Source organism: Oryctolagus cuniculus, chromosome X (assembly GCF_051225735.1).
Source record: "Oryctolagus cuniculus isolate XC-2025 breed Fujian yellow rabbit chromosome X, ASM5122573v1, whole genome shotgun sequence".
Taxonomy (NCBI): Eukaryota; Metazoa; Chordata; class Mammalia; order Lagomorpha; family Leporidae; genus Oryctolagus; species Oryctolagus cuniculus.
Genome location: NC_142888.1, coordinates 81,910,390 through 81,924,890, shown reverse-complemented (window position 1 = coordinate 81,924,890; position 14,501 = coordinate 81,910,390). Strand labels below are relative to the sequence as shown.

Below are 14,501 nucleotides of genomic sequence, written 5' to 3'. Positions count from 1 at the left end.
GGCTTTACCTCACTCCCAGCCTTTGTATTAAAGCTTCTCTTGAAGTTGTCTACATAGCTTGGGAAATAAAGGAAAACCTTCATTAGACATTGGGACTAGAGATTAAGAAGGGCACGTGTGTGGATTATGCATGATGGGAATCAAGATGAGAAGACCCTTGGATAGAGAAAGAAGCTCAGGGAGAAATATATGGCCAAATTTATTTTCCCAGTGGAAACCACAATGGCGTTCATTGCATTTGAACTTTTCAGGAGGCTAAAATGTATGCCTGTTAGTGCTTTTGCTTCTTTATTTCTTATTAATATAATTGGTATTTTTCCTTGATCACAGTAAGATGAATTTTGTGTTCTCTAGGGGCTCTCTGTCACCTAATGGGTTAAATAATATTTCCACCTATTGCTCCAGAACAACATTGTCCAATAAAACTTGTTGTGATGATAGAGATGTTCTATGTCTATGTTATCAAATAGAGTAGCTACCGCCATAAGTGGCAATAGGGCACATTAACTGTGTCTGGTACAAATGAGAATGTGAATGTATTTGAACTCACTTATTTGTTTAGCAGACATTTACTGAGCACCAACAATGTGCCAAGCACTATGCTTAAGTGTCAAAGAAACTAATTGGTAATGATGGTGTGGGCCTCAAAGTAACTCAAAGTAACTGTCTAGAGTGATAAGTGCCTGACAGAGGGCTACATAGGATACAAGTAAAACACTGAGAGAAGCCTAATCAATCCACCTAAGTACAGGGGAGTGCTGACTTCAGAGCCGCCATTTCTTACTGGAGTTTTCTTTCTAAAACTCTGGTGCACTGGTTAATTTGTCAAGTAAAGAAGCTGTACCTCCACAGCTCCATATATCAACTTCAGCTAATTTTCTTCATGTCCAAAAGGTCAAACACCACAAGGCAGGTTAAACAAAGGCAATTTTATATACTAAGAAAGCAAAAGTAGGATTTTAGATTTATTTTTTGGCTCTCTGGTAGACTAACAATAGGAAGCAATATACAATACATGTAGAAGTTGGCACTGTAGGTTTTTGTTGTTAAATATGGTAGTCGCTAGACATGTTTAGCCATTGAACACTTGAAAAATGTCACTAGTCTAAATTAAGATGTGCTATAACTGTAAAACACACACCTAATCTTAAAAAGAAAGTATTAAAAAATGTAAAGTAGCTCATTGATAAATTTTATATTGATTACATGTTGAGATGATAATTCTTTGCATACACTTGTGTTAAATAAAACTATGAAAATTAATTTTATCTTTTAAAATTTTTAATGTAACTACAGGAGATTTAGAATATTGCTCGCATTGTATTTCTAGGGGACAGCATCAGTTTAGTTATAGGTTTAAATAGAAAAGACTTATTCATAAAGTAGTTTATTTAGTATTGTTTTGGGAGAGTGGGAGTGAGAAATGTTATAATTTTGCTTTAGTTGTTCATTCCCACTAAGATCAAACTAAGCAAAAAGGAACATTGAATTTAGAAAAGAAAAAAAATCATGGATGGTTTCTACTATCTCCCAGATATCAAGTAATGAAGCAATACTAATTTTCCAAGAACAATGATTAGGCTGCTAAGCAACTTTGCATATACAAGGGATTCTCCTCTCTCACTATTATTTATGCTTCTTTCTAAAGGTGAAGAGGAAAATTCTGAAAGGACCTTTGTAAAATCTTTAAAATAAAAAGTCAAAGCAGAACTCATGCTTGTTGTTGAGAAAGAACTATTTTAAATTCCTAAGAAATTAATCATTTTAAGGAAAGAGGAAACCAACATAGTCCCAACTCAGTTTCTTAAGGAGTATACAATCTATTTTATTTTCCTTTTTGTCTCCTTTAGTGTTTTTCTACTAAGTAAGCCCTCAAAAACAATTTTTGTAAAGTTATGGTCAACAGCCAGGTTTACTTTGGCCACACTCAGAGAACTATAGAGCTTCCCCTATCTGCTGCCCCTATCTCACTGGGTCTGTTTTTGTCTCAGTAAGCATTAATTGAACTAATTAAAATGTATATCTTTCTAACTGTCCTTTCCTCTTTCCTCTATCTTTTCATCTATACATACAAGTCTTTTTTGTGCTTTATGTCTCTCTGTCTCTCTCTTTTTTCAGAGTATCCTCATCTCTTTTTCTCTGACAATAGCTTGATTTGCTTCACCACATTTCATTCTTTATCATTTGGGTATCTGTGCGTACTGTGTATCTGTCTTTTTCCTGTGTTTTGGCTTAATTTTTCACTGCCCATTTTCATGCACACAAACCCAAATGGTCATACTATAAAATCAGGATGCAGTTTTTAACATAGCTTTTAAGATGCCATTCAGTAACAAGTCTATTTACTGTGATTTTATCATTTAATTTACTAGTTTTATTTTTTGCTGTTGTTAGTATATTGTTTGCTCTCTGTTCTTAGATTTTTAAATGAATGAGCAAAATATTGATTTCTTTTTCTAGATTAAAAGCCAGATTTTAAAAAAAAAATTTTTTGCCAGGCAGAGTTAGACAGTGAGAGAGAGAGACAGAGAGAGAGTTATAGACAGTGGGAAAGAGACAGAGAGAAAGCTCTTCCTTCCGTTGGTTCACTCTCCTAATGGCCACTACGGCCGGCACTGCGCCAATCCGAAGCCAGGAGCCAGTACTTCCTCCCGGTCTCCCATGCAGGTACAGGGACCCAAGCGCTTGAGCCATCCTCCACTGCCCTCCTGGGCCACAGCAGAGAGCTGGACTGGAAGAGGAGCAACCGGGACTAGTACCCGGCGCTCCAACTGGGACTAGAACCTGGGATGCCGGCGCTGCAGGATTAGCCAAGTGAGCCACAACACCAGCCTAAAAAACAGCTTTATTAAATTTTTCCTTAAATGTTTCTTAATTGATTTTTCCATAAATTATTGGCCTACATTAGACAAACACAACTGTATTCTCAATATGTAGAGTTTTTTTTTCTTTTCATTAAGTCAGGATTTTTAATTGTTTTGCTTTACCTATTATTGTGACATTCAAAATGGTGTCAGTAATCATTTGATGCTAGGAATAATCAGGCCAGCATTCCATTTTCAGTTCCACAGAGCACAACAGCTCACTCTTGGGAGCTGGATTTGAGAATAACCTCTCCATTAATCACCTTCATCTACTTGGAAAACTAAATTTTTCCAGTATGGGTTTCTGCATTCCCAGCATTCAGGCCTGGGGCCAGAGAATTGGCCTCCATCTTCCATAAATCAAGTTCAGAATGGCATGGCTAATCACTCGAGGCTATAGCTATGAGTTGAAGGCTAAAACTGACATTATTTCCCAAGGTTTGCTGTGAAAAGTGCTCTGTAATTGGCTACCAGTGCAGAGGTTTTGAGCAGATGTGTGCAAAGTTTGAAAAAAAGGAAAGAATGTAAGTGAAATACCTCTAAATTGTTAATCCAACAACATGAGTTTTTCAGAAATATATCTGGTGACTTCATTAAGTAAAGAATTAAACAAGTAATAAGTAGAAAAATGTTCCTCAATGTTCCTCAGGAGTATAGGCTATAAAAATAATCAAATTTTATAATGTCAATTTTACCCATATATATTACATTTTTGTACCCTGTATATTAGTTATCACAAATTAGGGAAAACATATGATATTTGTCTTTTGGGGACTGGCTTATTTCACTGAGCATATTGATCTTCATGTGCATCATTTCTTTTTAGCAAAAGTCAGGATTTCATTCTTTTCTATGGCTGAGTAGTATTCCATTGTGTATATATACCACAATTGCTTTATCCAGTTATCAATTGATGGACATCTGGATTGATTCATATCTTAGCTATTGTGAATTTATCTGCTATAAACATAGAGGTACAGATAACTCTTTTGTATGCTTTCATCTCCTTTGGTAAATTCCCAGGAGATGAATACCTGAGCTATACAGTAAATGTATTTTCCGATTTCTGAGAAATTTCCATATGGTTTTACTAATTTACATTGCTACCAACAATGTATTATGGTACCTTTTCCCCACATTCTCACCAGCATTTGTTATTTTTTTATTATTGAATGATTGACATTCTAATTGAGGTGAGGCAAAATCCCATTGTGGCTTTTATTTGCGTTTCCCTGATGGGTAGTGATTCTGAGCATATTTTCATGTGTCTATTGGCTATTTGTATTCATCCTTTGAAAAATGCCTGTTCATATCCTTTCCCCATTTCTTAATTGGATCACTTTTTTGTTGCTTTTGAGCTTCTTAAGCTCTTTTACATCCTGGATATTACTTATCAGATAAATACTTTGCAAATATTTTCTCCCATTCTGTTGTTTGCCTTTTTACTTTGCTGAGTGTTTCCTTTGTTGTGTAGAAGCTTCTTAAATACTTAGTTTTTCAATTGCCAACACAGTATTAGGAGTTGGTACTTAAGTTACTTCCAAAAGTGTTTAATGAAACATGTTTTGATTTTTTAGGTGAGGAAGAAGATGTTCTCATTTATGTAAAAGATACCTTTATAAACCCATAGGTTTTTATACTTTTGACTTCTATTCATTTGAATTCATTACAGCTTCTTTTGCTGGTCAGACTGTCCTGTCCTTGGCTAATAGGAGCCCCTTTCACTGTGTTAGTTTTGCAAGAGAGCTTTTAAATGTTTGTTATAACATCTAAAATTTGCAGTCATTAGGTCATACCTTCAGAAGTTATTTACATCCTTTCCTTTTTATTCTGTCCCAAACTGTACTTTGTGGGTAAAAATAAGTTAATATGGAAAAAGTACCACATTACATTAGATATTTCATAATGATTTGAATATAAAGTAACTGCCTACTTTTTGGGAAGTTTTTTGGAGGAAAAAACTCCTTAGCTTGTATATATGATGCATTTCTGCATTTTCCTCTCTCTCCCCCAGCCCCCGACTCTCTCTCTGTTGTGGGTATATTTTTAACAAATGTGGTAACATATTATGTAACTCCTTTTTGTAAGGTGCCTGTGTTTTTGAGATGGGATGCACACTGCTTTACTGTTTGCATGTAATATAATTTATTTAACCAGACTCCTATTGATAGACTTTTAGTGTGATTCTGATGTTTTCCTGTTACAAACAAGACTTCAGTGAAGATCTTTAGAAATGAATCATTTCTAACTTGTGAAAATTTATCATTAGGATAAATTCCTCAGACTTGTTACATGAAAGGATATGTGCATTTCTGATTTCCAAGTTGCTCTGCATAGAGGTTGTTCTATTCAGCATTCCATCAACAATGAATGAGAGAGTGCCGTTTTGCTTACACCCTTGCCAATACAGTTGTATTCATTTATTTGGGGGGCATAATACTATAATTAAAAACCTGTCCCCCACAGTGATTTTTTAAAGAGAAAATGTGTGAAAAAGGAACTGTAACAAGAAACCATGTGAGAAAACAAAAGATTATTCTGAATAGTCCACTAGCCAATATATTCCATGTCTGTATAATACCAAAGTATCTTTGTTTTATGTTGTATCTTTACATAATTGAGATCAGCCACACAGCTACCTCAACAGAAAGTGACAATGCAAGCATTTCTTGAAATCATTTTCCTTCTAGGTATAAACATCTGGCTAAAGGAATTTTGTCTAATATCTGGATCTTTGCTAATCATATCATTGCATGAAATGTGAATATGATTGATTCATTCATAATTGCAAACAAACTTTACTACTAGTTCATGTGTAATCAACCATTCAGTCTCTTTCACTGTAAATTAATTTTAGCTTTAATGTTTGAGAAAGTAAATATATCATGGTAGGTATTTTGCAGACTTATCTCTGCTACTTAATGAGGATCCCACTTCTTACTCTGACATGAAGTTCCTATATTGTAGATGAATAGTTTTGGAACTTATTTCTTCAAGGACTTGATGAATAGCAGCTTGGTTTAGAGAACCTGACAAAGCATTTTAGAGCACAGAACTAAGGGTGGCTATGGGCAAGAGCATAAGTGGTGTCTAGTGCGCTTATAGAAATAATCTTTTACATAGGACCACATATCCAAAAGCATTTGCTTTATCATTGAAATATTTGGGGGCACACAAGGTAGAACATTGCTATGGAGCACCAGGTAGATGTAGTTTGAGATTTATAATAGGCTTTGTGATATAGGAGATTGAAAGTACATTAGCATTTGTGAAGAACAATGTTTAGGAAGCAATTGAAGATGTTCTTTGTTCTGCTTAATGCTCTTAAATGCATTGTGTTGTGTGCTATGACTTGTAAAGAAAGACGATGCCACTCCATCAACCACCATTATCAGAGGTGGTATATTAAATTGTTTTTCCAGCCATAGTAATGAGCTTGTATTAAGGAACCTGCTACCCTTTCCTGTCCAGGCCCTCTTGAAACCAGTGGCACACACTCTGAAGCAGCTGCTTAGATTGAATGTTGGACTGAGTAAACTGAGAGTTATCTGGCCTTTCCAGGGATTAATCCTTGTAACTGTGGCCTCATTATCACTGTACTGAAACCCATTGAGCTCCCTGACTATACACCCATGATGTGCTACAGCTCTATTTAAAATTAGATGACCTTGATTTCTCTGGGATAACTCATGCCCTAGCCAAAGAACAGAAAATTTCCTTTTCCAGCTCATAATCCTAGCAATTAAAAATTGTACCACCTGACCCTGGCTGCATTCTGTGTACTTAGAAAGGCACTGAGAAAACATGATTGTACATACTTCTTGAACTTAAATATGTACTTTTGAGAAATAAATTACACAAAGGAAAACACTCTGAAACTCTCTTCAGAAAAGTTATTGCATGTGGTGATAACACTGTTCTTCACCATTCCTGAGCCCTAAAGAACTTATGTTTTAACAAAACAAGTAAATGCATGGTAGTATAAATATGCATACCTATGTACATGGGTGCTTAAACAGTTCATGGCATGGTGGGTACTTGGTGCAGTGGGTGTTTAGTGCAGCAGGTAAGTCACTGCTTGGGATCCCAAATCCCATTTAGGAGTGGTTATCCCAAAGGAATCAAGCATATCGTGCCTTGGGACAAACTTAATGTCTCAAAAAGCATATGTGGACCTTGGACTAAGTGAGTAGAAAATTAGGTACCAGATAATATTTTAGGGAGGCATCTTAACATAACGGACACAAGTGTTAGCTTTAAGCATGGGTTCGAGTCTTGGTTCTGTTTCTCATCCAGCTTTCTGCTAATGCACACCCTTGGAAGCAGCAGGTGATAGCTCAAGTACTTGGGTTCCCAATATCCATGTGAGAGACCTGAATTGAGTTCCTGGATTATGGCTTCAGCCTGAACCAGCCCCGACTGTTGCAGGTATTTGGAGAGTGAACCAGCAGATGGAAGTTATCTCTGTATGTATGTGCACGTGCACACATACTTTGAAGGTAAAAAGAAAAACTTCTTAAAAGTTGGTGGGAAATGGAATTAGAAGACAAGTATATTTTCTTGCAAAAAAATTAAAATCCATACATATTGAGGTTTCGAAAAAATTATCTTTAATTTCATTTTCCACAAACTTTTTGAAATGTGTCAAGAGCATTAAAGATAGGCAGAAATTGAAATAATGAGACAATTTCTAGATAAAAGCCTATACGCAGAAACTTCCTGTAGCACTCAGAAGATGACAAAATCCAGTATTACAGAGTAACTCTTGAGGGCCAGCGCTGTGCCACAGTGGGTTAATCTGCTGCCTGCAGCACCAGCATCACATATGGGTACCAGTTCTATTCTCAGCTTCTCCACTTCCAGTCCAGTTCCCTGCTAATGCACCTGGGAAAGCATCGGAAAAAGGCCCAAGTGCTTGGACCCCTGCACTCAGGTGGGAGACTCAAATGAAGCTCCTGTCTCCTGACTTCAGTATTGCCCAGTTCCGACCATTGCAGCCATTTGGGGAGTGAACCAGCAGATGGAAAGTCTCTCCCTCTCTCTAACTCTGCATTTCAAATTAAAAAGAAAATAAATTTTAAAAATTTGGGGTCAGTGCTCTGGTGTAGTGGGCTAAGCCCTCACTTTTGGCGCCTGTTAGTTATCACGGCTGCTCCTTTTCTAACCCAGGTTTCTACTATATCCTGGGAAAGCATTAGAAGAGACTCATGTGCTTGGGCCCATGAACCTGTGTGGGACACCTGGCAGAAACTCCTGACTTTTGGCTTCAGATCGACCCTGCACTGGCTGCTGCAGCCATCTGGAGAGTGAACCAGTAGATGGAAGACTTCTTTCTCTGTCTCTACCTCTCTCTGTAACTCTACCTCTCAAATAAATAAATTAATTAATTAAAAAAATAACTAACTCTAGCCTCAGTCCATTGTCAGTCACCTAACCAATCTTAATTGTTTCCAGAAACAGGACCATCTTTTGCATGGTTATCCCAAAGGAATCAAGCATATCGTGCCTTGGGACAAACTTAATGTCTCAAAAAGCATATGTGGACCTTGGACTAAGTGAGTAGAAAATTAGGTACCAGATAATATTTTAGGGAGGCATCTTAACATAACGGACACAAGTGTTAGCTTTAAGAAGTACCACACTTGAATTTAGCATTGATGAAAAAATTCCAAAAGTCCAGTAAAGAACATGAATTGCTGTTTAAGAGCATGGAGTGGAGTTAAACTGACACATTTTTAAACTCAGTTGCTGACTAATTGTGTAACCTTGGGAAAGCTCCTTACCATTTCCCAGTTTCAATTTCCACATTTATAAAATGAAGATAATATAACTTACTTCATATTGTTGTACAGAGTGGGCATTAAGTGACATCGTCTACAGGGAGCTGGTGGAGAGAAAGGTTCAATAAATGAGCCTTTCTCAGCAGGAATAGCAGTAGAACTAGGAGCAGATGCAAAAGAATAACCACCCTAAATAGGGATTAAGTTCTTGACTGTGACCTTATTAGCCTCAGATTTATACTTGTGACCTTAAAGGGGAATAATGCCTATCCTTCTGGCTTCCTCAACTCATTCCTACTAGGCTCCCCTTGGACCTTATTGAGTTCACTAGCCCCCTTTTCTGTTTTCTTCCAGTCTAAGAGCCTCTGCCTATCTTTAATTCCTTGCCTTCTTTCCCTCCTTTGTCCCATTTCTATGCTGAAATGAGAGTAATTTATCTAAATTATTAGTCCTGCCATTTTCCTACTTTGGCAACCACTCATGATGATGGCTTGACATTGGCTTTTAGTAGAAAACATCAAAATTTAATGAATACTGCTAATAAACTGACTTGTGAAAAAAATTTTAAAAAATAGTAAATTGTTTCTTCTTAGACCCTTTAGGCTAGATGGCAGTGTTTCCATTTGAGTATTAAGTGCTTGGCCCTGTCAGGGAGAGACTGTTCCAATTTTAGTATATGTGCTGCCGAAGCAAGCACAGGAGAGACTGTTGATAAAACATTTAATGTGATGCCAAGAAGCCAGCAAGACTCCTCACACTGTAATTGATGATGAGGCCCAATGCTTGAACAGTCTGTTCAATCTTTAATCACAATATAGTTAATTGAAAGATCTCTAACTCACATTTAGGGGACCTTTGTTGCTTACTAGCTGGGTCATATTAGTCATACCCTCTTGGTTGTTGAACTTCAGCTTTCTCATCTGTAATAAGGAGGTCAAACTGGATGATCTCTAGTTTCCCTTGAGATTTGGAATAAACAAAATCTTCATCATAAGCAAATGTCACCCTATGGCAGTCTGGCTTCAATATAACTGGAATGGAGGAATAACAGGGATCAATGTCATTGCATAGTTAGCATAAACATCAAATTGGCAATGTAAACCATTTTCACACTCCATATAATTATGAATTTTTAACTCCCTTCTTTGTTAGTTTACTTTCTGAGTTACTCCCAGCCTAAAATACTGTATGATACTGTCTTTTATTAAAGGGAATTACAATTTTATTTTATAAAGATATGCATTGAGATTCTTTGATATACTCCAGCCTGTTGCAAAGCTCTATTAAAAATCAGTGTGACATATGGTTGGCTTTTTCTTTGAGAGTGTGTATACACTACTGTGCTTTAATGAATACAAGGCAAGAGCTTCTCACCTTCATGACCAAGGACCACTTCAACTATTTGGCTTTGTAAGTGTCATGTTATAAATAATTTTTATTTTTAAGCTGTGTTAAGAATTTACTTCTTATACTTTACAAAGCAAAAATATATTTAACTGCTATTTACAGCTCTTAATTAGCATGTAATATCCATTATCACAAAGTTAATATAATTCTAACTAAAAGTAAATAAATGTGATATTTGAGTTATCTTTCTTAGGTAAATGTCAAATTTCTCTTATGAATTTTAAAATATTAAATATCTTGAAAACCCCCAGATTTTTAAAGAACTTCCTAGTTATACACAGACTACAATTTGGAAACCTAATGACTATATTAAGAATCAACCAAGTAATGATAATTATCATTATTGCTAATATTTATTGGGTAATTACTAGATGCTATGACTGTACATATTGTAAGCACCATATACATTTAATCTTCCTTTAATCTTGAGCCACAGAGAGATTAAGTTACTTGCCCAGTAACCACCAGTAGAATTTTAATTAGGGGAGGAGGTTTGAGTGAATGGAAATGAACACTGCTGTTGATGAGAGCACTTTAATAGATGAATATTGGAGATGTGGAAACATTGAAGGAAAAGTCCACATTTATACCAGTTGAAGCTTAAATTGTTGAACATGGAAAGACATCAGAACTGGGGAGAGGAGAAATATTAGTCGTGGTAAGGTAGTTGTGGATAAGGTGGTAGGTTTTACTCTGTGAGTACCCCAAGTTTGTGCACTTAAATTGTGGGTTCAACAAATGTTGAAATTTGGGTAAATCAGTACCTTGTTGGTCAGAGCAATGAAGTCCAACTTCCTAAAAATATGTTTGGTTTGGCCAGGGGTGTTAAGTGGGATAGGGAATGAACAGGGAGCAAGGGTGGGGAGGAAGGAAAAGTGGCTCCCACTAGACAATTGCAAATATGCAAAAAGAAGAGGAAAGGAGAAACGACAGAAAAGCTAATTTTTAGTTAATAATAGCTCTAGAGTTTCAAGATGTTTAAAACTCTGCGAACTTGGAAACTTATGGCAATTCTGTGATACTGAATGCCATACAACCTAGGATATTGGTATTCTAGCAATTTTAAGACAATAAGATGCTGGGGGGGAGGGGTTGGACAGAAAACTCAATGATTTGAAAGGTAAAATTCCAGAGACATTAAATCATAATCCCCCTTGCATGCCAAGTCATTCAAAATGCTAGTCTCTAGGACACTGGAAATGAGCTCAGGATCTGGGCTAGGGGTGGATGGGGTAAATATGGGAAAGATCACCTGGATGGGCATATTGGGCCTTCCTCCCTAGCTTTAGCTGGAGCAGCTCCAGGTTTATTTCTTTCAGGGGCATATGTTTGATGCAGTGGTTAAGATGCTGCTTGGGAAGCCTGTATCCAATATTGGAGTGCCTGAGTTCAAGCATGCCCTCTGCTTCCTATCCAGTTTCCTGCTAATGCACACCCTAGGAGGAAGGAGGTGACAGTTCAAGTTTCTTGGGTCCCTGTCATCCTTGTGGGAGACTTAGCTTGAGTTCCAGGCTCCTGGCCACTGCAGACATTTGTGGAGTAGAACCAGCAAATGAAAGCTCACTGTCTCTCTCTGTTGCTGTGTCTGTCTTTCAAATAAAATGAAAAAAAAATTGTTTTATATATGGAGGCTTTTTGCATATGGTTTTATTTGATTAAGGTTTTCTAAGCTTAAAAAAACACTTTCCTAGGGGAATGAAGAACATGAAGCCTCTAAAAATGTTCCAATAGGGTCATTCTTAGCCTCAGTCCTTTTAGGAAATAGGGACAAATGTTAGCAAAGATGCTGTGGCTGGAAGATTGGGTGGGGCCAACTAACAGTTCAGTGAAACAATCTCCCTTTCTGTGAAACTGGTAACAAGAGCAGCAGCAACAGACGATAATAATAGCAGTTACCATATTACACATCAACTATGGTCTGGGCTAAATGCTTACATAGATTGTGCCATTTGGTTCTTTGTAATCCAGTGAGCTAGGTACCATTGTTATCTCATTTTGCAGATACTGTCACTCTGTTGCACCTGAAGGAATTGTGTAAGTATCCTAAATATATAGGAATAAACTAAGTAAAGGCCTTTTTAAAGGCATTTATTGCCATTGGATTTAAGTAGTTGCTCAGGGCTTATTGCAGCTGAAAGACACGCCATGTCAAGGTGGTCTGTTCCTTTGAAGTCAAGATAATTCTGAGTTCAGAGGGGCAAATCATACCCTAGTGCCTGATGTAAGCAGTGTCTAATAGCTTATTACAAGACAGAAGTATGTTATGTAAATTTAAGCAGAAGATGAAATATTTTCTTCACAGAAAGGAAAAGCCTTATTATAATTTCATGTTAGCTTGAAAGGCTTTTTATTAATTTGTTCATTCAACAAATATTTATTGGACACCAATGATGAATATGTGCTCTGAAACCAGAATCTCAAGCATGCGAAATTGAAAGAATGATTTGTTTGACATAATCCTCAAGCACAAGAAATCTCTAGAATTGCTAAACACTAGTTTAGGTGGCATCTATTGATTATGACTTTTTAGCTTAATTCCAATAAATATTCAAAACCCAAATAGAATGGGCAATAGAGTTTTAATTATATATCAAAGAATGAAAGAACATTAGAAGTCAGTAGTCTATTTCCTGTGCTTTGTAAATAACTGAGTCAGACAGGTTTGGATTGTAAGTTGTCTAACTTTGGACAGGTTACTTAACCTCTCTGAGCCTCAGAATCCTCAACTCTAACATGGGAATAAGAGCACCTCCCTTATAGAAATATGGTAAAGATTACAGAAGTTAAATTAGACATAGTTCCTGGTGCAGTTTCTGACACCTACGTGTTCAGTACATGTTTATGTTATTGTGGTCACTATTTTCTTTTTTAAAAACATTTTAAATTCTCATTTTATTTAAAAGGTGAAGAAACAGAGTCAGAGACAGAGACAGAGAGAGAGAGAGCTTCCTTTCACTGGTTCATTCCCCAAATGCCACAACAGCTGGGGCTGGGCCAGGTCAACTCTGGGAGCCCAGAACTCAATCTAGATCTCTGACATGGGTGGCAGGGACCCAGGTACAGGGAAAATCACCTGCTGCCTCCCAGGGTTCCCAATTAGCAGGAAGCTGAATGGGAAGCAGTACCAGAACTCAAACCCAGACACCCTAATATGTGATGCAGGTGTGTCAAGCAGCATCTTAACTTCTGTACCAAATATGCCCCCTATGATCACTATTTTCCATGTGAGGGGACTGAAACTTGGTGAAGGGAAATGACTAGCCCAAGGTCATTCAACTTATTAAAGTTAGGACAAATATTATAACTCAGTTCTCTACTAAGAGTCAATTTTTTGTACTATAATACCCATCCTATTCCCTGAGAGCAGATAATATATGAACTTCCTAGATTGTGAGAAATATTTTGGGACATCTAGGGACAAGGAACAGCAAGGGAATACATGACACAAAAGAGGAATTCCTAGACTCAGAAAACAAAGCAACAGGGATAGAGATCAAGGGAGAAATTACAATTACCAGAAACCTTTGACAGCAACATTAGAGCATTACAATGCCTGGTGAATCCCAGGGAAAATCTTTATTCTATATTATTCACCACAAATGAAATTGACTTTTTTTTCTTTTTCTTAGGGGTAAGGTTAGGAAGAGTATCAGAATACGCTAAGATTCACAGAAAACTTATTGTGAATTCAGCTTTACTATACAATTTCTATTTGCAAAGCAAGGGAACCCCATAATTTAAGTGAAAATGGAAGCATGAGTACTACCAAGACTTAAGGAAGAATAGATTGTTTTAAAGATTTATTTATTTATTTGAGAGGTAGAGTTAAATACAGTGAGAGGGAGAGACAGAAAGGTCTTCCAACCACTGGTTCACTCCCCAAATGGCTACAATGGTGGGAGCTGGGATAATCTGAAACAAGGAGCCAGGAGCTCCTTCTGCGTCTCCCACGTGGGTGCAGGGGCCCAAGGACTTGGGCCATCTTCTACTGTTTCCCAGGCCATAGCAGAGAGTTGGATCAGAAGAGGAGCAGTCGGTACACAAACCGGCATGCATATGGACTGCAGGTGCCGCAGGCGGCTGCTTTACCTGCTATGTCACAGTGCTGTCCCCAGGAAGGATAGATTTTAAAAGGATGTTGTTGGTTTAGAGCGGCACCTCTAAAGCAGTTGAGAAATTTAGCAAAAAGGAAAAAGCAATGACTCAACAGTAAAGCCACATTGTTACTGCTCTGTGTAACTCCCATAGAAGTACGGCACTGAGAGTGATTTATTTGTTAGATGAAGATATTCTTTAGAATCAGAAATATATGAAAAGAGCCGCTCAGTCCCTGTGCTAAAAGTGAAGTTTAGTTTAAAGTTGCCTTAGTTTAAAGTTGCCTAAGCAAAAGATAATATATTCTTACGAAAACTGCCCTTCTGTTACAGCAGAGATCTGTAATGTTGGTTGT

The 14,501-nt window shown here is 37.2% G+C and overlaps 1 protein-coding gene across 14 annotated transcripts in view; it reads left to right on the top strand.

The window, feature by feature from the left end:
• Positions 1–14,501, top strand: part of PAK3 (p21 (RAC1) activated kinase 3) — a 278,956-nt gene that overhangs the window by 230,461 nt on the left and 33,994 nt on the right. The gene's annotated exons all lie outside the window — the stretch shown is intronic.